This window comes from Orcinus orca, chromosome 19 (assembly GCF_937001465.1).
Source record: "Orcinus orca chromosome 19, mOrcOrc1.1, whole genome shotgun sequence".
Lineage (NCBI taxonomy): Eukaryota > Metazoa > Chordata > Mammalia > Artiodactyla > Delphinidae > Orcinus > Orcinus orca.
Genome location: NC_064577.1, coordinates 22667536 through 22694505, shown reverse-complemented (window position 1 = coordinate 22694505; position 26970 = coordinate 22667536). Strand labels below are relative to the sequence as shown.

The 26970-nt window shown below is 40.1% G+C and overlaps 1 protein-coding gene and 1 non-coding gene across 31 annotated transcripts in view; both read right to left on the bottom strand.

Annotated features, from left to right (window-relative positions):
• Positions 1–26970, bottom strand: part of CEP112 (centrosomal protein 112) — a 412427-nt gene that overhangs the window by 163374 nt on the left and 222083 nt on the right. The gene's annotated exons all lie outside the window — the stretch shown is intronic.
• Positions 47–118, bottom strand: TRNAE-CUC (transfer RNA glutamic acid (anticodon CUC)). Its single transcript has one exon. It is a non-coding gene; the product is annotated as a tRNA-Glu (tRNA).

Genomic DNA, 26970 nt, shown 5'->3' with positions numbered 1-26970 from the left:
GATGGCTTTTTTTTTTTTTTTGGCCGCACATTATGCGGGATCTTAGTTCCCTGACCGGGGATCGAACCCAGGCCACGGCAGTGAGAGTGCTGAGTCCTAACCACTGAACCACCAGGGAATTCCCTGGGAGATGGCGTTTTTACTTCAAGGTAAGGAAGGATTTCTTAAACATAACTCAAAGGGCACTAACTTGAAAAGGTTGATAAATTAGATAAAATATGATTAAGAACCTTCATTCATCAAAAGACACCACAGAGCTAATGAAAAGATAAATCAAAACCTGGAAGGGGAGATTCACAATATAGGTAATTAACAAAAGAATAGTATCCAGATTTTGTAAAGCACACCAATAAATAAAGATAAACAACCCCACAGAAAAATGAGGAAGCAACATGAACAGGAACTTCGTAAGAGGCAACATTTTAATGGTAAACATATGAAAAAGTATCCTACTTTATCACTCTTCAGAAAATGCAGTATCATTTTACAATCACTCTATCTGCAGAAATGTAGACGTCTGACAGTACCAAATGTTGGCAAGGATGGTGCTCTTACACACTACTGATGTGAGTGTAAAGCTGTAAAACCCCACTGTAAATTAATTTGGCTTTACCTAGAGAAGCTGGACATTTTCGTAAGCTATGTCCCAACGTTTTATAGAGAAAACTCTTCATGTGTACTCCAGGGACATGTTCAAGAATATACATCGTAGCTTTTTAAAAACTACATAACTAGAGATGGCTCAGGTTTCCATCACAATTAACTGACTGCTGGTCATACAATGGGATATTATATCCAGCAAAATGAATAAACCAGAGCTACACACGACAATGGGTGAATATTACAAATACAATGTAAGTGAAAATGCAAATAACAGATTACCTATAATATGTAATCATATTTATAAAATTAAAAAACAAGCAAAAGGAAAGAGTATGCTGCTTAGAGAACATACACGTGATGAAGCTGTACTGAAAACAATGTTAGGAAACTATCAACACACAAGAACGACGGCTGCCTCAGGGACAGGGATGCCAAGAGTATGGAAGGAAAGAAGAATACAGTAGAGGTGAGAGTTTGAATAATAATGTTTTTCTAACTCTTAACACGGGAGGTTGGTTCATGACGTTCATTTTGTTTGTATGCATTAGTACTGAAGTGTTATTTATGACATATATTCTTCGTAAGTATCAAACACAACATAATAAATAAATTTCAAAAGATGTCGCAGGGGTTTAAGCCCAGGTGGCAAGGAGAATGCTTCTAACAAGGAAAAACTTCTTGTTGTTAAAATAAATTTTAACAACACTTATTTTAATATAGTCTTTCTATTTATTATGAAAATTTTTTAAATCCTACAATTTTTCCTTTTGTTGGGGCTATTTCATAGGGAACCCTCAATTTCAATCATGTCTTCAGATACCACATTGTTTCCTTATTCTTTACTTTTATCATGAAAAAAAGTTAGTTTAAAATATCTTTTCTTTAGAACAACATATTAATAGTTCTAGAATATATTTTAATACTTTATGGTTAATATTAAGGCCACTAAACATTATTTTAAGTCATACAAAATTGATCAAAAATAATTTCTCTATTTTCATTATGCTGGACACAATAAATATATCTTTGGATTTAAGCCTACAGATGAAAGAAAACACATTATTTTAACTTATGGTCTTTTAACCTTCTCAGATTATTTTATAAATATCATGTGCAACAGAATGTTCTCTTTTTGTTGTAAACAACTCTCAGAGGAACCTTAGCATAAAACAGTTTAACCTTGTAAGAAAACATCGCTTTTGTCTCCCAAAGAAAAAAGTATCAAAAATAATGATAGATGATTAGTGTGTTTCTAACAAATTAAATACAATAATTAAACACCAATCAGCTCTGTTTTGAACCAGCACAACTGGTATGTAATGAACACCATGGTTCAGGCAGTCATAGGATCAAACAATACGGATTAGGGAGGATTAAAGAGAAACAAAATGGTAGGAAGTCAGGATCAGGAGGTTGGAACGTAGTATGATCTGAAGCAGAGGTGCTCACAGAATGGCAAGCATCTCTAGAGGACTCTCGCGTTGACTTAGGTCTCGGGTCTTCCGAGACGTTCGATCCTCAGGTAGTTCAGAGCTCTCTGGTCAGCTGTGTCAGTCACTGGTTTGTCTGCCCATCTATGAGCCCATCCATCTCAACGGCCATTGCCTCATCACATCCTATTTTAAGGAGCTGGGTTGTCTGTATCTATTCATGATTCTCAGGGTCCGTTTTTGAAGAGCTGTGTTCTCATCTATACACAGGGCTTATCAAGGAAGCAGAATCCTCAGCGGGGCTGCATTTCAAGAGAACAGCCCGTGCCCCTCAGTGCCTACTCACTGGAGGTGCCCTGCCACCATCAAGGGTGAGGAACCTAAGAACCGGCCTTCCATGAACGTCCTTTGCCAGGTCACAGAGGTTAGAATTAGCACAGAGAACAGGATGGAAGTGCTCTTTCGCCTTAGAGTCTATTAATAAGTAGGAGTTCATTATATAACTTAGCTTTATTTATTAATATATTTCCTGCTTTAAATGTGCTTTATGTAAACATTTAAAATTTGTCCTCAGTTAGATGTCTCTAAAACCTCACTGAGCTCGTTGTCAACAGAAAATACTAGAAGATAACTTTCAGTGTTGGCAGCTGCCAGCTTACGATGGAAAAACGTAACCAATGGATGTTTTTAAAAATAATTTTGTGGGGAAAACAACCTGATGACTAGTAAGGTTTTTGTTAGTTATAATATATAATCTAAATATATAATATACTTGCTATAAATTTATAGTATTATATATTTTATTATTAAATATTGTATTTTAAAAATTAAAATACAGATAATAGATTCTTTCTGTTATACTCGGTTATTGATCACTCCTTATGTCAGTTATTTTCGAAGCAACTTCAGATCTTATTCTTCTAGAACTTTAATTTTACTCCAAATGTCTCATTTTATTTTTGAATAAAAGGAATACCTTGAATGAAACGTGAATTTGGGGGATCTGATTAAATATATAGAATTGATGTGAAAGTAGATATTCAGACTTCAAGGAAGGATAGCATCTATATTAAAAAGTCAATACAGCAGAAACTAACACAACACTGTAAAGCAATTATACTCCAATAAAGATGTTAAAAAAAAAAAAAAGTCCAGGGTGGGATATATTAGAAAAATGCAGTTGGATCAACAAAAAATAATATTTTAGAAATATCTATATCTATTTTACAGACATTAAACTTATACCAAGCATAAAACTATATCTTACATGAGATCCAATGTTGATTATAATTTAAAACATGAAATTCATCTAAAGAGTTAAAATAAAAGCCTATTTTACTGTATAATTATATCCTACAACATTCAATATATCTTTTAACATATTTTGGAAATTAATGATTTCAAATTAAGCCAAGTATTATAAAATTACTTTACATGTGAGTTAATTTTTTTCCTGAGTTTTAGAATAAAAGTTTATATTTTTTAGTGTTTTTATAGGGCTAAAAAGCTTTTAAAGTGTGTTCCCATAAGCCATAGGAAAGACAGGTAGTTGATAAAAGCAGAAAAGAGAAACATTAAGAGATGCAGGGAAAGTCACATAAAAGTCTGGGTAAGAAACCAGGTCTTCAGATTCCTAGGGCAGCATATTTCCTGTTTATAACCTGCTGCATCTAGGCTGCAAACAGAACTTTCTTGACTCATAATGTCTATGTTCTGTCAAATGGAAAACATTTAAAAAATCCCTTCAGTGACTCAGAGATATTTAGAAAGAAGAGTCAGTAGATTTACCTTATGGTTATTCAAAGATTTCTCTAAGATCCAATATGCATGTTTAGGATATTTAAGGTACATTTGTGTTTCTAGACTCTTGTTCTACAGTTATTAGACCGAGTAATTAAAAATATAATCATTTGCCCACCTTGCAGTTCAGGAAAAATATTACCTCTGCAACTTGTAAAGATGAGAAAGGAGTTTAAACTGCCCCAAATTCCAAATGAATAGCTTAGCCCTGGAAGGAATTCTATACACAAAATTAAAATGTGGTATCGTTGATCACAATGACACTACTAAATTACATGATGAAGGAGAGGACAGAGCCTAACATATAGGAAAGGCAAGAAAAATTTTAACTTGATTAAAACTTTTTAGAACAATTAATACTCAGTTTTGGAACATACTACAAAGGGCTTACGTCAAGAAATAAAATATATTTTTTACCTGCAAAAGAAGAGAGCACTCTAGGTGGAGAATAAAAAAGAAAAAAAGAAATAGAGTGAAAGTACAAAAGAAAAGCACTCATTAATTTACATGCCTATCTGGAGGAAAAAAAACTTCAAAAGGAGAAGCAGAACATATAATGAGACACAGGAACTGGCAAATATTATGTCTGCATTTGTTTTTTGTGATTAATGATGATACTACTAAAAATTCATAACTGATAATGGAATTTATAGTTTTATTCTAAAAGAACCACCCAAATCATCTAATTGCAAATAGGTCTTGAGGAAAGTGAGTGAAAACCAACAGCAATTTGCTTTTAGGTTAAGTTACAATTAATAGGGAAAAAAGGAAGTTCTCATTGGCCTATTTTGGAAACTTGCAAATGAAATGTCTACTACACTTAAAATGACTGTGTATGAGCATTTATTTTATAGATTAAATATATTAATAATGAACAGAAGCACAAAATATAAATATGTATATATTTTCTAGACTCACATGGAATTATAAAAGTGGGAACAATCCCCTGGAGAATTAGGACACTACAAAGACACTATCTTCAAACAGCACTCTTAATAATCTCATCTTGAGAATGCAACATAAAGTATTAAAGAGCAAACACGGACGTATTATCCACAACTCACTTTGGTACAGTATCAGGGCTAACGAACAGGAGGACCACAGGTCGGGAACATGTTATTTGCAGCATCTAGAAACCCTTAAAGCTATCCCTTTGACAGAGTGTTTCCAGGAGCAACAGGTAACCTATTTGGCCTTGGAAGAAAAACAAAATTCAGGGTAGGTTCTTCTCCACTAGAAAACTTCTTCTATAAAGAGTGACATTCAAGTAATCGGAAAGCAGATTTTCAGCATTCTCTCCACTTACTATACTTCCCTTTCCCAGGAAAGCAAAGAACCAGTTTTCTCCTGGTTCTCTATTAGCCTCTCTATCCAAACATTCTATATGCATTAGGGTCACAAGAGCCCAAACGTTATACTAGTGCCATTAAGAAAACACTAATTACTGTGCTAATAACCAGGTGACTTGACTAAAGCAGGATATTCAGAAGTTTTGGCTGCTTAATTAAATATAAGAAAATCTAGAACACTCTGGCTTTAAACAATGAGCCAACGGAAGGAAGGGCTGCCCGCCTCCGGTGAAAGTCCAAGCTGCCTGCCGGTGTGCCGCTGTCAGAATGGACACGGTGCGTGCTCTCTTATTCTTGTTTCTAACAGCATTTCCTCCCAGGCATGTGTACTTTTGTGCATTGTGTGCACTACACACAACCAATTCTTTAAATCTACGCCGAAACTAAAGCAGCAAAATCACATGATAGGTTTTAAGCCAGTACCATGTAAACACCAGGATTTCTAGCTTAATATTCCTGTCCTCTCACTCACTGCAGAAAATAGCGTAATTCTTGGTAGATCTACTTCTAGGAATTTTGAAAGAAGTTCAAAGTAAGTACCCTTTTAAAGCCACGAAGGCATCGGTAGTGAGTATCTTCACACAGTAGCACAGTATCCTCCTATGTCAACGTGACCTTAAAAGACAGCTTTGAGATGGAAGTACAGTTACTGCCAGGTGGGCCTTCCCAAGATCTCTTAGGTGTTAGAATACCTTGTATGAGGTGTAGGGTAGAGGGTCAGAAGAGAGAGGGAGATTACCTCACTATTAATCCATCCCACTCAGGAAAGCATCCTGGATAATTCTGATGTCCATACAGCAACCCCAAGAAATGGTGAAAAATAACTTAATTTACTATAATAATTTGTACTTTTGTGCATGACCTGCTACTTGCTGCTTTTACTTCTCTATTCATAAATGAAATCACTTAATATAAAAGGAAATTGTATGGGTAAAGCCAATGCAAATAACTAGGGAAAAATGCACTAACTAAATCCAAGGTGATATTCTTTGCCTCTGCTTATAAACATAAGCAGAGGCAAAGAATATCATTGTTAATTTTTTTCATAATTTAGGCTTTTCAGTTTAAAATTACTTTCAAACATTTTTGTAGTTTTTTTTTAGCTGAGACTCAATAAAAGTATAAAAAAGGTTGTTCTTAAATATATTCAAGTGTATATTCAAAAGGTATACATAGTTCTATCATAACTGGCATACCGACAGTAGAAACAGGATTCATAACAATGATATAAAAATAAAGGCTTTCAATGAATTGATAGATAGATCTTACTATCTTACTAAATACAATGTTAAACTCTTTTCAACATTATATTCTTGCATCTGGTAAAACTAGACAGTTATGAGATCTCAGTAAAGTTATATGTCTTAGACATACAAACACAGCCTCAGGCACACGGATCCTCATTGTAACACTTTTAAAAACAAACTGAGGAACAAAGGCTACCTAGGGTCAAGATCATGGATACCAATAGTTTTTCAAAACCCAAAGGAAAAAGTGCTATGAGTAAATTTAGAGATGAACATCAACAAAAAATAAACGTTTCAATTCGCTTAACATTTTTTTGATAAATATGTGAATTGAGTTTTTTCCAGTAAACACTAATCAACATCCAATGGATTTTAAAACTGATGGTTTTGTTAAGAAAAATGTTCTACTCAATTTAATGCAGAGCTCTTCCAAAACCACTCTGCAATGAAAACGTCCGTGTGACCATCTCTAACTTCCACTAGTCAGTATCCAAGCTCCCAAGGCCTGTTAAACTCTTGGTAGCTGACTATGTACTCAGCGCAGAGAACAAAGCCACCTGACAGCTTATAAGACAGATGATTTCCGAGATTATTTTCCTTTTTGTTAACCTGAAAGGTTCAGCAAACCTTCCTACCTTGTCTCCCAGATTCCACCTCAGGCACAAGCTCACACTTGCCCCGTCCACTCACCTGCCAGCCCCTGTTAAGCAAGCGCTCACCTACAGGACACGTGCCAGAACACAGCTCGCCTCCAAGCCAGGCTCACAGCCACGGACCTTGGTTGTGGCCTGTCGGGCTCAGCTGCCTGACCAATCCTCCGTGTTACCCTTTATCTCGGATATTTATTTGCTTCATAATCTGAGATTTGGATTCCTGATTTCATGCATGTTTCAAAATTACAGTTACTACTCACTCCCCAAACCTGCCGTCATGATTAGATTCTTGCCTTTAAGTGATTACATCCTTTTTATCTCTTGTTTTAACTACCTGGACTTTGGAAGACCTTTTCCTGACCTCTTGATCTGAGTTCCTTCTCCTAAAACTGATCTACTTGAGTTTCTGACCCTCCCAACAATTTAACAGCCCATGTTAATACCTGGCTACCTAGGTTTCTGGTCTCCTTCCCCTGTGTCTTCTAGAATACTGAAAATACTCAATTTACTCTCAGGCCATTTATTGAGACATGTATCCCCAAAGAAACCAGCAAACCCTAAGAAAGCATTAGGATGAAAAGAAATACCTGCAACGTGTTGAAACAGAAATAGATGTTGCTATGGATACAGAACTCCATTTATGACCTTAATTTTATTCTATGCAGTTCCAAAGCAAAGCAGCCAATGAGGAGGCAGAAACGTAACTAAAACAATGTGATCAAAGAAATCAGAAAGTACATTATTTTCATTAGCAGGAGATTAAATAAAGTGGTTTTTGTTTGTCTTCATTGTCCGTTCAGTACGAGATGACTTGAATGTCGGTATATGCCATCTACTAATTTCATAAGTCAAAAGGAAAAAAATTTTCCCAGCTCTGTATGATTACGATTGAACGTATGTAATAAAGTGGATGCTGTTAAGTAAAATGTTACACATAAGGCAAACCACTTGCATTTCAATTCTACATTTTAGAAAACCATTGTGTGCGCACTTGTGTGTGTATTCCATATGCTTCAAAATTTTACAGGCAGTTTCACAGATTTATTTGGAATCCTTATAATACATAGGTATTATCATTTCCATAAAAATGATTAAGTGGGTGCTCTAAGAGATTGGGTTAACGTATCTGTTTTAAGTTCACAAACCTTGCAAGCAGCAATCAGGACTGGCTCCCAGGTACCTAACTGTCCTCATCTGCTCCATTAGACAGATTAATTAACACTTCCTGCTCTAGAACTCACAGAAATTCTGCACAGAGGCTTAGACTCAAGTGATTGAGGCACTTAAATGTTTAATTAAATGACCATTATTTATTTTATTTTACTTTTCAAACAGTTGCCTCCTGGATCAATAAAAATGATTCAACTAACATGTCAATGCTAAAGAAATCTAAAATAACATTAGTGGGAAAAAGCATATGTTAGAGTCTTCCCCATGGAGTGATTTCCCATGCACTGGTGAATTACCCATCTGAAATAATACTATTTTATTACAGTCTGATGTTGCTTCTCACTTCAGATTTTATCACATCATGAAATTACATTTCAACACGACATTCAAGATTTATTAAGAAAGTCTTGCCTCAATCAGTCTTCTATTTATTTCCACTAAGATTTCAGTTTTTCATGCAGTTTCTCTTTCTCAGAGCATCTTATAATCCTTATACTTTTTTTTTTTTTTAACATCTTTATTGGGGTATAATTACTTTACAATGGTGTGTTAGTTTCTGCTTTACAACAAAGTGAATCAGTTATACACATACATATGTTCCCGTATCTCCTCCCTCTTGCATCTCCCTCCCTCCCACCCTCCCTATCCCACCCCTCCAGGCTGTCACAAAGCACCGAGCCAATATCCCTGTGCCATGCGGCTGCTTCCCACTAGCTATCTACCTTACTACGTTTGTTAGTGTGTATATGTCCATGACTCTCTCTCGCCCCGTCACAGCTCACCCTTCCCCCTCCCCATAACCTCAAGTCCGTTCTCTAGGAGGTCTGCGTCTTTATTCCTGCCTTACCATAATCCTTATACTTAGACTTCATATCTTCAACTCACTACAACGCTGACTACTGTATCATGGGGCCTGTCTAATGCACTTTCTTTTTTTAATTTTTATTTTATATTGGAGTGTAGTTGATTAACAATGCTGTGTTCGTTTCAGGTGTAGAGCAGAGTGATTCAGTTACACCTATACACGTATCTATTCCTTTTCAAATTCTTTTCCCATTTGGGTTATTACAGAATACTGAGCTGAGTTCCCTGTGCTCTACAGTAGGTCCTTGTTGGTTATCTATTTTAAATATATTATAGCAGTGCATACATGTCAATCCCAAACTCCCAGTCTATCCCTCCCCCACCCCGGGCACTTTCCCCCTGGTAACCATACTTTCGTTCTATAAGTCTCTGTGAGTGTTTCTGTTTTGTAAACAAGTTCAGTTGTATCATTTTTTTAGATTCTGCATGTAAGTGATATCATATGGTATTTGTCTTTCTCTGTCTGACTTACTTCACTTAGTGTGGTAATCTCCAGGTCCATCCGTATTGCTGCAAATGGTAATGCACTTTCTATGCTGATGAAACTATGCCTGTGTTCTGTTTTTCACCTTGGCGTCACTCTAATTTGAAGCACCTATGACCACCACTATGGAGCACGGATAAGGTTTCCCTACGCAACCTTAAGTTATCCATCCCAATATATTACTCCAACTGATGAGTATCCTTGTCTTCTTAATTCTAAAATGTATATAACTTCGTTGCACCAGTGACAGAAATACTTTACTGACCATTCTTATAAGAACATAGTATGATGTTACCATGAGATGTTTCTACAGGATGCATTCCACAACATCAGCAACAAATTGCAAATGTCTTCTGACCATCTCCAAATTCCTCTGAAAAAGTGCATCATGAATTAACTAGTTAGGAATCTGCCCAAAACTTTTGTGAATCTGTTTTAATGGAACACCTCAGAAAACAAAGATTAAATGAAAATAGAAAAAGAAAAAATAGGCCACTGTATTGGCAAAAGTGTTCTTACGAAAATTTTCACTCAAATGCTTCTTTACAATTTTAAAATACACATCATCAAACAAACCAAATGGTACAGAACGGCTCTTAATGCAAACAGTACTTTACTGCTTTTGACTCCCCATCTCCAATCCCCCCCCACCAGGAGGTAGACACATTTAACTCTTTCAGGTGTTTTTTCTTTGTTTTTTTTTTTTGCGGTACTCGGGCCTCTCACTGCTGTGGCCTCTCCCGTTGCGGAGCACAGGCTCTGGACGTGCAGGCTCAGCGGCCATGGCTCACGGGCCCAGCCGCTCCGCGGCATGTGGGATCTTCCTGGACCAGGGCACGAACCCGTGTCCCCTGCATCGGCAGGCGGACTCTCAACCACTGCGCCACCAGGGAAGCCCCAGGTGTGTTTTTAACTCTTCCGATAATGACCTTCATATCTTTATATCTTTCATGAATTACTACTTATTCACCACCTATTTACTTCCTGCTATGAAAGAGAAAGTTAGCTTCCTCAAGCCATCCACCATCACTCCTTCCCATCTCTGAAACATGGTTGCTTTTTTTAGTTCCTTTATGGTTTACCTTTATAGCTTTCCTCCAGTTTCATTCAGATATAATTAACATATAACACTGTATAAGTTTAAAGTATACAACATAATGATTTGATATATGTATATATTGTGAAATGATTATCACAGTAAGTTCAGTTAACACCATCACCTCCACAGTTACAGTTATTTTTCCTGTGATGAGAACTTGTAAGATCTACTCTTTGCAACTTTCAAATCTAGAATACAGTATTGTCAACTCTAGTCATGCTGTATATCACATCCCCAGAACTTATTTATCCTATAACTAGAAGTTTGTAGCTTTTGACCATCTTCACCCAATTCCCCCATGTCTCACCCTTTGGCAAACACCAATCTGTTCTCTGCTTCTATGACTTTGTTTTTTTGAGGTTCCACATATAAGTGAGATCATATGGTATTTGTCTTTTTCTGTCTGACTTAACTCACTTAGCATAATGCTCTCAAGGCCCATCCATGTTGTAGTAAATAACAGGACTTCCTCCTTTTTCATGACCAATAGTATTCCATTGTGTATCTATATATATTTTCTTCGGTCATTCATCCATTTATGGACACTTAGGTTTCTTCCTTGTCCTGGCTATTGTAAACACTGCTGTAATGAACGTGGTGTGCCAGTATCTCTTCAGGATAGTGATTTCGTTTCCTTCAGATATATATCCAGAAGTGGAATTGCTGGATCATATTGTAGTTCTATTTTAAATTTTTTGATGTGGAGAAAAGGAAACCATTGTGCACTCTTGGTGGGAATGTAAATTAGTGCAGCCACGATGAAAAACAGTATGGAGGTCCCATCAAAAATTAAAAATACAACTTTGAATAAAATAATTAAGCCTTCCTTTTCCAGCAATTATGGGTGGTGCCTTTTAATTCCCCACTTAATTCGAGGAGTACATTAGTACTACCTAATCTTCACCTAATCATGCTCATAACCTTGATTATCTGAGTTTTTACTTCTATTATCTGTATTTTTGTTAAGGTTGGTAACATTTATGTTGTATCTGTAACCATGAATAAATTTTCTATGCTTTATATAAAATTGATTTCAAAAGGTGAAATTTAATAGTCTAATTATTGTGCAAAACAACCAGATAATATATTACAAAACAACTACATTTTGCTTCTGGTAGTTTTCCAGCCCTTTCCCCTCCATGCCCCAAGGTTTCTAATTCACTTTCTTTTTTTCCCTTTCATTTTCTGCTTTTATTGCCTCCTAACAGTAAGAATTCTCTTGGATAGAATCTAGACTTTTCCTCCCGTCACCCCCCATCTGTGCCGATCTGGACTGGGTATTTTCTGGATTCTTTGTGCAGCCATTCTCTGGGCCTTCCCTTTTCTCTTCTCCAGTCTGGATCCAATGGTCCTTGAATCCTTTGCGTTTCTCTTTTGTATTTGCTCCTTTAGTTTACTGAAGAACACCTCCAAGCAACTTCCAAAGAAATGCAGGAAATAAACTTTCCAAATTGTTGCATGTTTGCAATGGCTTTCCCCAATATGACTGATTGTTCACTTATGTATAGAAATCTTTTGATTTGAAAAATCTTTGGTTTGAAAATTTTCCCTTTCATGCTTCTAGTGAAGGCATTACTGTATTTTCCCATTTATTACTGGAAATACAATGCCAATCCACCTTGTTTCTGTGAAGAACCCTGCAAGGCTTTAGGATATCTCTTTTACTCCTGTTCTGAGGTTTAGTGGTGATGTGTGCAGAGGCAGGTTTTTTTCATTCATTATGTTGGTACTTATTAGCCTTTTCAATCTGAAGACTCACATCCTTCAGCCTTGTGAACCTGAGCACTATGACCAAACTGATAATTCCTCCAGGCTTTATTTCTTGAACGTCGGTTAACTATTGAGCAACCTGGCTTAATCAACTATGTCTCACCTTTTAAAAACACATTTTTATACTCATATTTTTGTCTCTGCCTTTTGTTCCTGCTTGTGGGAGGTTTGTTCAACATTAGCTTTGGCAAACATTTTAAACAATTTTTAATTTTCAGACCCGTTTTTATTCCTTTGATTGTTACATTTTCATAGCAGCCTGCTCTTCCTTTATAAATATAATACCGTATTTGGTATTTCAGTCTTGCTCTCCTTAAATTTACTTTTTGTTCCCTAAAGTCCCTTGTTTTCCCTGGAGTCATGTTTGTTTTGTCCTTCTCTTTCATGCCTCAAATGTCAGATGATCCCGGGTTGTCTGTTCATGCTCAAGACTGAGGAGGTAAATGCAGAGTGGAAGCTCCGTGTGTGTCTGGAGCCCGAGTCTGCGTTTTACAGGGCTCGCTGCGCTTGAGGGTGAACAAGAGGAGAGGGTGCTGCTATGGTACGGACCCCCAACATGTGCTAGAGCAGGCTTTGCCCCAAGCTGTCACTTCCCACACTAGCTTCCCTGCACTCTCTGCAGTTGCTCCTTTACTCCCCTCAGCTGGGAATAAATGCTGTCCATCCTGGGATTGTGGTCGAGAGAAGTCGCCTATTCTGTACGCTGACTTTCACCGAATCCTGTTTTTCACCTCACATCTCTCCTGCTACCCTTCCTTCGTGGCATCTCTCAGTCCTGGCCCTCTCCTGGGTTTTATGAGGAAGACTGGCTCTCTCCGAGGCTGTAATCGTCTTCACGTGTAGCTAGCAGCTGGCCATCTCAGCACTGCTTCCAGAAATGTGCCTAAGTCTCTTGTCTGCTGATGGCCATCCTCGTGCTTTCTTTGTTGTGGTAGATTTATACCTTTGTTATTCCATTATTGTCATTTTAAAGGGACCTAGTGAGGGACAGGAAGTAAACTCATGTACTCTGATTACTTGGGGCTTCTTTGGTATGTTTTAAATAAACATGATTCAAATCTATGAAAGCTGTTTTAACGCGGTTATGTAGGGAAGACTCTATTGTGTAAAAAAAGATGCTTCTCTATTTCTGACCCACTTTCACTGTTTCCATTAAATTCTAGATGCTTCCTGGTGTCCTGGGCCACATCTTTCTGACCCGACTGATTGCAGCCCAGCTAAGGCAGGCAACTCGTACCCGATTCCACCTCAAGTGGGCTGTGGTACAGCTCAGTTTTCCACCTCGAGCTTTCTTCAAAGCCAGGGAAGGCCACTCAGTCCAGGTTCAGGTGAAGCTAGAAAGACAGGAGCAGGAAGGAAGCGCAGGCGCAGGAAGTGCAGGAGCAGGAAGTACAGGAGCAGGAAGCTGAGAAGCAGGAAGGAAGAACAGGAGCAGGAAGTGCAGGGGCAGGAAGCTCAGAAGCAGGAAGTACAGGAGCAGGAAGCTCAGAAGCAGGAAGGAAGCACAGGAGCAGGAAGCGCAGGAGCAGGAAGCGCAGGGGCAGGAAGTACAGGAGCAGGAAGTGCAGGGGCAGATGCCCTTTGGGAGCACCCTCAATCACAAGGAGCCAGAATTCCAGGGATAAATGCTCCAGACTCACATTCTTTGGCAGGACAATTCAGTGGTGTCTTCTGAAAGATCATCCAGGGTCCTCAGTGGGATGGAGACCCCCTTGCTCTTAGTAGTAATTGATCAATCGGCTTTTCCCTTCCCTGTTTCATTCTCCCCATTCCCTCACCTCAGAGTCCTGGAATTCCCTCCCCAGTAAACTACCTGTATGCTGATTCTTGTATCGGGCTCTGTTTCCAGAATAACCCAAACCTCAGCAAGGCTCCTAATGACGTGCTCTGTGAGTGCACTACTTTGTAATGTGAAATGCCGAAGGCAGTGGCAGGCTGCATGTCTATTAAGGTGTCTAGTGACCCTTCATTCCAGTCAATTTCAAAGGCCATTAGTTTAAGAAGTAATAAGTATCAAATTATTTTGTTATCAGATACAAGTTAGCAAAAAGTTTTAACCAGTATTCATTCCTTGAATGCACTATTTTCGTCATTGTATCACAAATATTTTTACATCTTTAAGTGAATATTGTGATACGTTAAGAATCCTGCTTTTAGTGACCTTTAACCCATTTAGTGAACTGCTAAGAAGCGACCTTGAATAAAGGAAAAGCTGTAGATGTACAAACAAAGTCACTACAGGCATGTTTGGGAGACATTCACCAATCAGGAGCTGTCGGTGCATCTGCAGATTAGAAAGTAGTTACGAGAACATTGAGGTGTTTGAGGATAGAATGAGCTGTGAAAGCAGAGCCAATGGGGAAGCTTCAGCTGAGCCAGGCCTCCATCCACCCGGGCCCCTCTGGGTTCTGGGCTCGCGTGCTGCAAAGATGGTAAATACATCAGCGAGAGGTGACAATACAAACAAGCTCCTGAGGTTCTGTGTACAGGGGAGGGGGGCCGCACCCCAATCTGTAGATTGCAGGCAATCTGGGTGAGAAACAGAAGGCTCTTACCTAAAAAGAAATTGAATGAACAATCCAGGGAAACCTAAGGCTTCTAGTGTGGATTCTACAAACCCAGAATAAAGCCCTCCTCAGTCTAGCATTTAAGGGACCTGGATGCTAACACATCTTTCAGTCTAAATGTCACCCCTACCCAAGAACTCACTCTGATTTACCACTCAGGGAGAGACATATTAGGAGGTGGGGCAGGAAAGAAACTCTGTTTATACAACAGAACAGCTCTCCTGCCATCCCATCTGTGGCAGGTTGAATAATGGCCCCTCTACCCAAAGACGTCCATGTCATAACCCTCAGAACCCATGACTGTGTCACCTCACATGGTAAAAGGGGCATCTTTGGGTAGAGATGTGACCAGGGACCCTGGCGTATGCATGTGGGCCCAATGCCATCACAGGGTCCCTAGAAGAGCGACGGAGGAGGGTCAGAGCCAGAGGGGACAGCTGACCATGGAAGCACAAGAGGGAGCGTGATGTGGGGCAGGCCCGCGGAGAAAGGTGGCGGCTTCTAGAAGCGGAAGAGGCAAGGAAGCAGGCTCTTCCCTGGAGCCTCCAGAAGGGACCACCCTGGCCCACAACCTGATTTTAGTTTTGTGAGACTAATTTTGGATTCGTCACCTTCAGAACTATAAGATAATAAATTTCGTTGTTTTAAGCAACGAAGTTTGTAGTAATTTGTTACAACAGCAACAGGCAACTAATACAATATTCATCTTCTGTAACATGAACAGAAAGCAAAGCCAGCAAGCACAGAAGAGCCAAGACAAGTACATGAATGAACAGACGGACAGGAAAACGCCCTGGAGGAGAGCGGTAATTCATAAACGTGGGAAGAGGACATTTTATTACATCTATACAACGAAAACAAGAGGCTCTGAAAATAAGTAGGAAAAGTACAGCAAGATTTTTTTAAGACCTTGAAACTATCACTCTTGAGCATAAAGGGAAAGAAATCTGACTTCCCAAAGACACTGACTGAAAAGTCCAAATGAAAAATAGGAGAAAAAACTAAGAGTCAGGAAGACCTTCTGAGGGCTTTGATTTAGAGTGAACAAACTTGTGACCGTGGGGTGTAAAGGACGCACCCCTGAGGGTGAGGCTGTCGCCCCTCTGACCACAGGACAAGGGTGGGGACAGTACTCAACGCCAGGTAATTGTCTTAACGCTTCTTATTCCAGCGATAAAATCTCCTGATGGTTCAACCTCCAGAGTTGCCTAATAAAGGAACAAAATGTAATAATTCCACACTCTTCATCTCAGATGAGAAAGTTTATGATTATGGTAAAAACAAAAAATAGAGATAGGAAGTCAAAGGCCCTCTGGAGCTAAAGCAATGCTGCTTCATTATGACTGATGTGTTTTTTTCCCTTGTGTCATTTTTATGAGAACAGATGCAGCCAACTTCACACATGAACTTCAGAGGCAAAGCAGAAGAAAGGCTCTGTGTGTGTGCGTGTGTGTGTGCACGCGCACACTTGCATGTGTGTATGTTTTCGCCTTGGCCATCAGACATAGCTTCAAACAACCGTCTCATTATTTTACCCCCTTAAAAGTTAATTTATTGCCTGGAAAAGAGCTAGAGAAGTTCCTGAAGAACTCAGACTACGTTCCCTTTGCCAGCTAACTACCCTTAATTATAACATCATACCCATTGGACGTGGATAGAAAGAACAAGCGATGTCTCTATGGTACCACAGGACCCCATGACACAGATGCTACATTTGTCCTCAGAGTAGCAACACTCAGTGACAGGAAAGTAGGATTTCTACACACTGAATTCAGTTTATGTACCAGAGAAACACTCAGAAGTCCTCTAAGATAAGACCAGATCAATCTCATGGTTGCTACCAGTAGACAACAAAATTAAAGACACTCTCCCAACCTTTTGAAGATTTTAATATAAATTATGGAGAGGAAGACTAAAATATGTAGGAATATTGTTCGAACACCACGGAATCAGTAGCGTAATTCACTCCTCAGTTGGTTGTGATGGCTTTCAGCAAAGAACTAAAAAAGGAACGTTTACAGATTATGTGCCTGGACCTTCATGGTCACGACGGCGTCTGCACGGAGACACCACACAGAGGTAAGACAGTTCTGTACTTACTAAAAAAGTTAAAGAAATAATAAAGGAGGAAAGTTACACTCTTTTCAGTTGGGAGAAAAGAACACATGAGCAGTGCCCAAGGCACGTGCACGCTGGAGAGATGGCGCTACCGCCCTGCCCGAGGACCCCATCCGCGATGGCTGAGGTCTCCGTCCTTCTTCACAGCTCACAAAGTCCCGTTAGGTCTCTAACGCTCTGCTTACATTTATGTTTCTTGTCCTTTCCCCCAATGATTAAGTGTGTGCTATTCATTTTTTACATCTTCAGCAGCTAGCAATGTGTCCGAAACTAAGGAGGGCCTTGGCATATGTTGGATAAATATTCTATAATTATAGAATATAAATATTCTATAATTAAATTCTATAATTTAATATTACCCAAGTGGCAACCAATTCTCTGAAGTCAATACGATTTGGAGATTTAATAAAGAAACGGGCTGCATATTTTAGAAATCTGAAGGTTAAAAAATATGGGAACAAGCAGAGCCCAGACTGAGACCAATCCCTGCAAAATAGTTAAATTTACTGATTTGTATTCATTCACTGATTGGGCCAGGCCCTCTGGCAGGATCTTTGGATGCAAAGACATAAGGTGCAGTCCCTCCTCTGGAAGACACAAACATGGAAACAATAATGACGTCACGGTGATTATGGGCTAATGCTACACACCTATTTTTGTCATTGTAGGTTAGAAATTTTGTGAGAACTCAGAGATGGGAATGACAATACACTGCCGGTGCCATCCCCCAAAGAACAAACACACACACAACCAAAACACGCTAACGAGCTGGCGGCTTGCTGAGAGCCTGGCAGACCGTCGCCTGGACCCCTGTGACCTAACCCAGCTCTGAGGCCACTGCCGGCTCCTCGGAGGGAGCCCAGCTCCGCTTGCCTGTGCCTCCCATTGCTCAGTGACTCTGCCTTTGTTGACACAGATGCTCACAAATGTCTGCCGAGGCCACGGTCTGCACCAAGAATCTTTTCAGTAGAGGGTACACAGAAGTGAGGAAAGCGCAGAAGGTCCATTTTCTCAGTCCATTGGGGGAGTAGACAAAAAAATTAATACATAGGTAATATAAACTGGGAAAAGTGCTATGAAGTTCACAAACAAGGTGCTTGATAGAGGAAGCCCTATTTATGTATTTATTTATATTATCTATTTATTTATATTGAAGTATATATGATTCACAATATTGTTAGGTGTACAGCAAAGTGATTCAGTTATATACATATATATTTTTTCAGATTACTTTCCAATATAGGTTATTGCGAGATACTGAATACTGTTCTCTGTGTTATACAGTAAATTCTTGTTGCTTATCCATTTTATGTACAAACTGCTGTTTGCGTCTGTTAATCTCATACTCCAGATTTATCCCTCCTCCCCTCCCTTTCCCCTTTGGTAATCATAAGTTTGTTTTCTGTGTTTGTGACTCTGTTCCTGTTTTGTATATAGATTCATTTGTATTATTTTTTGTACTCCACACATAAGTGATACCATATAATACTCATCTTTCTCTGACTTACTTCACTAAGTATGATAATCTCTAGGTCCATCCACGTTGCTGCAAATGGCAATATTGCATTCTTTTTCATGCTGAGTAGTATTCCATTGTATACATGTACCACGTTTTCTTTATCTATTCATCTGTTGATGGGCATTTGCGTTTTTTCCATGTCTTGGCTATTGTAAATAATGCTATGAACATTGGGGTGCATGTATCATTTCAAATTAGAGTTTTCATCTTTCCCAGATATATGCCCAGGAGTGGGATTGGTGGGTCATACGGTAGTTCTATTCTTAGTTTTCTAAGGACCCTCCATACCATTCTCCATAGTGGCTGTATCAATTACATTCCCACCAGCAGTGCAGGAGGCTTCCCTCTTCTCCACACTGTCTCCAGCATTTATTGTTTGTAGATATTTTGATGGTTCTGACCAGTGTGAGGTGATACCTCATTGTAGTTTTTATTTGCATTTCTCTAATAATTAGTGATGTTGAGCACCTTTTCATGTGCCTCTTGGCCATCTTTATGTCTTCTCTGGAGAAATGCCTATTTAGGTCTTCTGGCCATTTTTTTATTGGGTTGTTTTTTGATATTGAGTTGTATGAGCTGTTGGTCTATTTTGGAAACTAAAGCCCTTGATAGTCGCATCATTGGGAAATATTTTCTCCCAGTCTGTAGGTTCTCTTTTCATTTTATTTATGGTTTCCTTTGCTGTGCAGAAGCTTGTAAGTTTGATTGGATCCCACTTATTTATTCTTGCTTTTATTTCTTTTGCCTTGGGAGACTGACCTAAGAAAATATTGCTATGATTTATGCCCGAGAATTTTTTGCCTATGTTCTCTTCTAGTTTTATGGTGTCATGTCTTATATTTAGATATTAACATTTCAAGTTAATTTTTGTATATGGTGTAGGGAGTGTTCTAATTTCACTGATTTACATGAAGCTATCCAGCTCTCCCAACACCACTTATTGAAGAGACTATCTTTTCTCCATTGTATATTCTTGCCTCCTTTGTTGTAGATTAATTGACCACAGGTGCGCCAGTTTTTCTGGGCTCTGTATTCTGTTCCATTGATCCATATGTCTGTTTTTGTGCCAATACCATGCTGTTTTGATTACTGTAGCTTTGTAGTATTGTCTGAAGTCTGGGAGGGTTACATCTCCAGCTTTGTTCCTTTTCCTCAGGATTGCTTTGGCAATTCTGGGTCTTTTGTGGTTCCATATAAATTTTAGGATTATCTGTTCTAGTTCTGTGAAAAATGTCATGGGTAATTTGATAGGGGTCACATTAAATCTGTAGATTGCTTTGGGTAGTATGGCCATTTTAATAATATTAATTCTTCTAATCCGAGAGCATGGGATAGCTTTTCATTCTCTGAATCATCTTCAGTTTGCTTTATCAATGTTTTATAGTTCTCAGCGTATAGGTCTTTCACTTCCTTGGTTAAGAGTATTCCAAGGTTATTTTTTTTGGATGCATTTTAAACAGGGCTGTTTTACTTTCTCTTTCTGATATTTCATTATTAGTGGAAAGAAATGCAACTGATTTCTGTATATTAACCTTGTATCCTGCTACCTTGCTGAATTCATTTATTATTTCTAGCTGTTTCTGTGTGGAGTCCTTAGGGTTTTCTATATACAGTATCATGTCATCTGCAAATAATGACAATTTTACCTCTTCCCTTCCAGTTTGGATACCTTTTATTTCTTTTTCTTGTCTGATTGCTGTGGCTAGGACTTTCAATGCCAAGTTGAATAGAAGTGGTGAGAGTGGGCATCCTTGTCTTGTTCCAGAATTTAGCAGGAAGGCTTTCAGATTTTCACTGTTGAGTATTATGCTGGCCGTAGGTTTGTCATAAATGGCTTTTATTATGTTGAGATATGTTCCCTCTATACCCACTTTGGTGGAGTTTTTATCATGAATGGATGTTACATTTTATCAAATGTTTTTTCTGCATCTATTGAGATGATCATGTGGTTTTTGTCTTTTCTTTGATCGATGTGGTTTATCACTTTGGTTGATTTGCATATGTTGAATCATCCTTGTGACCCTGGAAGAAATCCAACTTGATCATGGTGTTTGATCCTTTTTATGTATTGTTAGATTTGGTTTGCTAATATTTTGTTGAGGATTTTTGTGTCTATATTCATCAAAGATATTAGCCTGTAATTTTCTTTTTGTGGTAGTATCTTTGTCTGGTTTTGGTATCAGGGTGACGGTAGCTTCATGGAATGACTTTGGGAGAGTTCCCTCCTCTTCAATCTTTTGGGAGAGACTGAGAAGGAAAGGTATAAGTTCTTGTTTGTATGTCTGGTAGAATTTCCCAGTGAAGTCATCCAGGCCTGGACTTCTGTTTGCAGGGAGTTTTTAAAATTACAGATTCTATTTCACTTCTAGTGATCGGTCTGTTCAATTTGTCTGTTTCTTCTTGACTCAGTTTGGCAGGCTGTATTTTTTGTATTTCTGTAGTATCAATTATTATTTCTCCTCTTTTATTTCTTATTTTATTTATTTGGGTCCTCTCTGTTTTCTTCTTGGTGATCCTGGCTTGAGGTCTGTTGATTTTGTTTATCCTCTCAAAAAATCAGCTCTTGGTTTTATTGATCCTTTCCTTTTTTTTTTTAATCTCTATTTTATTTATTTCCTCTCTGATCTTTATTATTTTCTTCCTTCTGCTGACTTTGGGTTTTGTTTGTTCTTCTTTTTCTAATTCTTTTAGGTGATAGGTTAGGCTGTTTATTTGAGATTTTTCTAGTTTCTTGAGGAAGGCCTGCATCACTGAAAGGAAGCCCTTTTTAGGGAAGGCCCATTTGAGGAGTTAACAATTAGGCTAAGACTTAAAGAATGAGAAGAAGCTGCTCATGCCAAGGGCCAGAGCAAAAGCTTTCCAGTCCCAATAAATAGCACGGGCCAAAGTATGAAGGTTAGAAAGAGTCTGGTATATTTCAGCAATGAGAAAGAACCTGGTGTTGCTCCAGCACAGTTAGCCAGGGGAGAAGAGCGGGAGAAAGTGTTGGGAAAGTAACAATAGGGCCAGTTCATGCAAGGTTCTGTAGGCCATGCTAAGAAGCTTGGAGTTTATTCTAAATACAAGCTATTGAAGGATTTTAAGCAGGGAGGTTTTGTAATCCAACATATATTTTGAAAATGATCATTATGGTTGCTGAGAAGAACAAGAAGGAAAGCAAGACTATCAGTTAGGGCACTACTGTGGAGGTCTGGGTGAAAGACGGTGGTGTCCTGGACTAGGGAGCGGCTGGAAGGGAAGGAAATGAATGGATTCGAGATAGATTCTGGGGGGCTGAATCTATGGTATTTACTGACGGATTAAGAGAAAGGTAAGCCATTCAAGAATGACACCCAAGTTGTGGCTTGAGCACTGAGCTCATAGACATGGAGAAGACGGGGGTGGAGGTTTCAGTTCTGGACATGTGACATCTGAGGCGTCTGTGAGCTAAGAGAAGGGGCCAGGAAGCAGCTGGATATCTGCGCCCAGTTCTCACATGAGGGATGGGAGCTTTGAGTCATTAGCACATAGCTGTTATTTAAGGCCACTGACATGCAGACGGCTGCTTAACAGAAGAATTAAGGGAAAAAAAGGGCGGGGAGACCACAATACTTAGTGTAAGGTCGTGGAGCTGGTAGAGAAATAAGAAATTCAGATGGAGAAGTGGGAGAAGCAGGGGAAAACTAGGACTCACTGGGAAGACACAGACATAATTCAGTAGGATAGAGCAAAAGGGATGTATATAGGGATGAAAACTTAACTACATGGTTAATAGCAGCGAAAGATTGGCTCACCATTGCATAATAAAAAAGGGGGAAGCTAAAATAGGATTCCAGAGTGAAAAGCAATGATGATTATACTGAGAGAAATCCAACTTCTTCCAAGTAACTCAGTAAACTTATAAATCTACAAAAATATGTTAGGGCTAGGCAAAATGTACTTCCTGGTAAACCCTATATCAAAGTGCATTATTCCATGTTTTCTTCTAAAGAGAAGGGAGGAAAAAAAGACAATGAAGCATTCTAGACTATGAGGTAGACCACAGATCGTAGTAGGAGAAGAATTAAAGTACTGCTCCTCTAGCTGACATCTGTTTTGCCAGATTAAAACTATGCATGTTCAGAATTTCTTCAAATACGGCTTGGATACTAATTTGTAGTTTAAAATAGAAATTCTATTTGAAGAGAATGAAAAATAATTGGTGCAGAATGATCAAATCTGTACAAGTAAATGGTACCAAACCTTCCAAGTAAATGGAAGAACCATTTCTTTACTCTGAAAAAATAGCACGTTTCTAATGTAAAACAGGTGTGCATGAGCTTAAGAAAATTTCTAATGGATTAAAAGTACAATTTACCCTGAATTATTATAGAAAAAAAATTTTTTTAATCACTTTTTACTTTAAAGTGGACTTAGATCTATGTTCTAGGTTTGCAATTATCCTAAATGACTTATCTAGTTACTGAATGGTCTGGCTCAAAATAACGTTTATCATTCAGTAGTTTACTGAGCAAAGGCAAAGTTGAAGTCTACTTTCAGAAAGGATTTTTTGTTTTTCAGATCAATAATTGGATGAGGGGAAATATCTGAAGGCCAAGTAAGTCATTGTTTTACAGTTACGTTGTTTTCCTTTTCTAAAAAAGTGGTCTGAGTTAACTGACTACACTTCATTCCCCTGCAATGCACCTGTGCACATTAACACTGCAAGAAGCATATGAAATAAAAGAGAGGATGCATCTTCAATCCTTCTTGTCAAATTTTAAGAGATACCAATCAACCAAACACCTCGCTAATACTCATGAGACTGTTGTCTTAATTAGCTGGTGATATTTTTGACTAAGAATCTCAGATGATGAAACTGTTCTCCCCTGTGTTGAACCAGCTTGGCCCAGACTAGCCTGTCCCGCAGTGACATGTAGATTGAATACAAATCAGACAGCACAGCTTTAAATCTGTGTTGCAGCTCTCATTTCCAATTCGAGAACTGTACTATAATCATAAGCTTCTGGTGGATGAAAGGAAATCAGCTCTCTGAATATTAGCTAATGCCACATTTGCAAGTCCTGAAGAGATCTGTGCTGTTAAAAAAAAATAGATCATTTCGCGTGAACCTATATATATGAATTGCTTTGTTCTGCTCAACTGATAGACGCAATGCCTGTGCTGGGATTAAACCCTTTTCATCATAAAACCTCATCTGGTTCGGAGTCCAAGTCCATCAAACCTTTTTCCTTTAAAGTCCCGCCTTTGATTCTACATCAATTTATTCAAACCGCAGCTGGGTGGCTGAAAACGAAAGGACAGCATCATTTAAACCAACCATGTTCTCAACTTGAAAGAAGGGCTATAATTAAAAAAATGGGCATAAAAGAATGGAAATGGGATAATATTTTTTAATGGTAGTTCAAAGGCCGACAGATGTCAGAGTCTTTGAAGATGTCAGTACACTGAGCAAGGAGTTGCCATGAAAGCCTGCCTGAGAGGTGAAGCAGCTTTTTAATGGCTGAAAAAACCCTTGCAGACACATCCTTGTGTTTTTAATTTGTCAGAGTTTCTGCAGTATTTTCTGATTAATGACACACGATTATAACTGCATAGCAGACATATTTTTATCCTCGGTTAAATGAATCGTTTACTCCACATTCTTTTAGAACTAGATAAGAATAGGGACACTTTCCTAGGAAGTCCCAAAGTGTTCTGATCGCTTCACATATTTATGCTAATTTTGTGGGACTGGCCAAATCCAGAGTTACTGTATGTTGCCAGCTTTTGTTCTCTTAATAGTCTGTTGCTGGTAACATCATGATGCACATGTGGTAGTCAGAACGCGACTCACTACAGTTCCATTCTTTTCATGTACGTGGAACAATATGTGCTTGAATAATTAATTTGTGCACCAAGTCATGTCAAACCAAATTAATATTTAAAAACATTCCTGAGCTCCATCTAAACAACTATGGGCTGCCATAGGGTTGCAGAAGAGAAAGAGGTGCTTAGGGGGAAAAACTGCAGCCCCAACTGCAGTATGACGTTGATGCCACCCGAAAAGCAAGGGCCCTAATACCGCGTGTAAGCCCCTGGGGCGCTGCTCTGGGTGGCGAGAGGCTCTAGGTCGTCTGACTCGTCGATCTGACGTGCTCTGCGAAGCGGCCTCACGGTATTCCTGGACAGCAACCACGAGCCACCAGAGAGCAGTAGCAGAAAAAGGCTTTCCCACCAAGGGCTGGCCTGTAACTGATACCATGACGAGGTGCGGGGGAAGCGCTCACAGCTCTGAAGGGACACGACGTGGGGGCAAGTCCCAGCCCCTCACTCCAGCGCCGCCCGGCCGGGTCTGCCCGCCTTCTGTCAGAACTGAGCTCACACCTGCCCCCTCCCAGAAAGCCGGTGCAGGTGTCCAGCACGCGCGCTCTGCTCGGTTCTCCTTCTCAGAATAAGCGAGACTCAGGAACAAATAAAAGCAGGCCATTTCTAGTTGGAAACGTTCCCCTCCTGCAGGGCTACTCCTATTTCCACAGCTCGGAGCCCGGGCCCTGCTCTCCGCCGTCACCCTGTGCGGCCACGACGGGTCAGGCCCTGAGCACACGCCTGTCCGCTTCGGAGAGCTGACCTCCGCCAGTCCCACAAGGGCCACCACGGAGGCGGCCCAGCAGGCGGGGACCAGGGTCGGGGCTGGGGTGCAGGGGAGGGCGCCCCGGCAGGCAGGGGGCGGTAAGCAGCGCGCCCACGCGGCGGGAGCCCCCGGGCCCTAGAGGACAGGTGCTCCTCGGGGTCACCCTCCTCAGGTAGGGGCCGCGGCCTCTGCCGTGTCTCTAGGTGACTGTCGGGGCGCCACTAACCCTGGGCCTGACTTCGAGGCAGCTGAAGGTCCCACCTCGTCGTCTGCAGCTCCTGCATCTGTCCCTGCCCCGCCCCCCACCGCCAGGCGCGCGCATCTCCAGACCACAGCTCCCACCCTCGATGGTGTCCCACCAGGACAGTGTTCCTCTTCCGTCTCCTTTTCCACTCTTTCCACCCATCAAAACTCCCGCTTCTTCAGTGTGACGGATTTCACTTTTTTTTAATTTAATTTTTAATAAAGATATAATTGACATATAACATTGTATTAGCTTTAGGTGTACATAATGATTTTTAAATTAAGGTATAATTGACATACAACATTGTATTAGTTCAGGAGTGCCACATAATAATTTGATGTTTGCATATGGTGTGAAATTATCACAGTAAGTCTAGTTAACATCCTTCACCTCACATAGTTACAATTTTGTGTGTGTATGCGACGAGAACTTTTTTTTGGAAAAAGCCTTATTTTTTTATTATTTTTTTAATAAATAGGTTTTTTCTTTTTTTTTATATATACAGCAGGTTCTTACTAGTCATCAATTTTATCCACACCAGTGTATACATGTCAATCCGGATTTCACTTTGATGAGAGCCATTTAACGAGAAACAATTCCGTGATGCGGTCGCTTACTTTCCTCCGCACCTCAGTGCTGTTCAGACCTTCCCTCCTCTGGGGAGTTCCCAGGCTCTTTGGGGCACACGCAGCCTCCTGACTGGGAATGCGGGGCAGGCAAGCAGGGAAGGGCGATTCTCTCGTTCGCGGTGCTCTGCGGACTTGCTAAACTGCCTGGCGGAGTGGGAGCTCTTCCAGCGAGGGCTGTGTCTTATTTGTTTTGTGTCCCTTCTCTCAGCGCAGTGGCTGGCGCATGAGGGTGCTCCGTAAATGAGGAATGAACAAAGAGGTAAGTGAAGGAACCCTTGGAGACACAGTCCCATCTTAAGAGAAATCACTTGTTCCTTGCTCCTCTATTCATTTAAGGTGTAAAAGCGGTCACGAGTTACCTACTCTAGAAGTCGCCTTGCTGTGTAATATTTACCCGTTTTGAACACTGAAACGCACGCATGAGTGAGGCCGTGAAGGCGCGCGCGTTAAATAAGGAAGAGGGCAAACGAGAGAGGCTCCCCGTGGCGATTTCCAGCAGCCTCGCGGCTGGGCCCCGGGCCCGGCAGGGGCGCCGTCGGGGCATCTCAGGGCTGCGGGCAGCCTGTGGTCTCCTATCTCCCAGGTCTCGACCTCGGAGGCTCAGACGCTGAGCTCCTGTGCGGGCCAGGACACACCCTGCTCCTCTGCGCCTCTCTGGCTGATCTCCAGGGCGTCTGCGACACCCTCCTCTGTCCCCAACCCGGCGGCTCTCCGTGGACCCCAGCCTCCCGGGAGCGGCAGCGGGCCCGGAAGTGGGGCCGGGCGGGAGCCGGGCTGGCGTGGGTGCAGGTCAAGCACGACCCGCCACTCCGAGCCGCGATGCGGCTTTCAC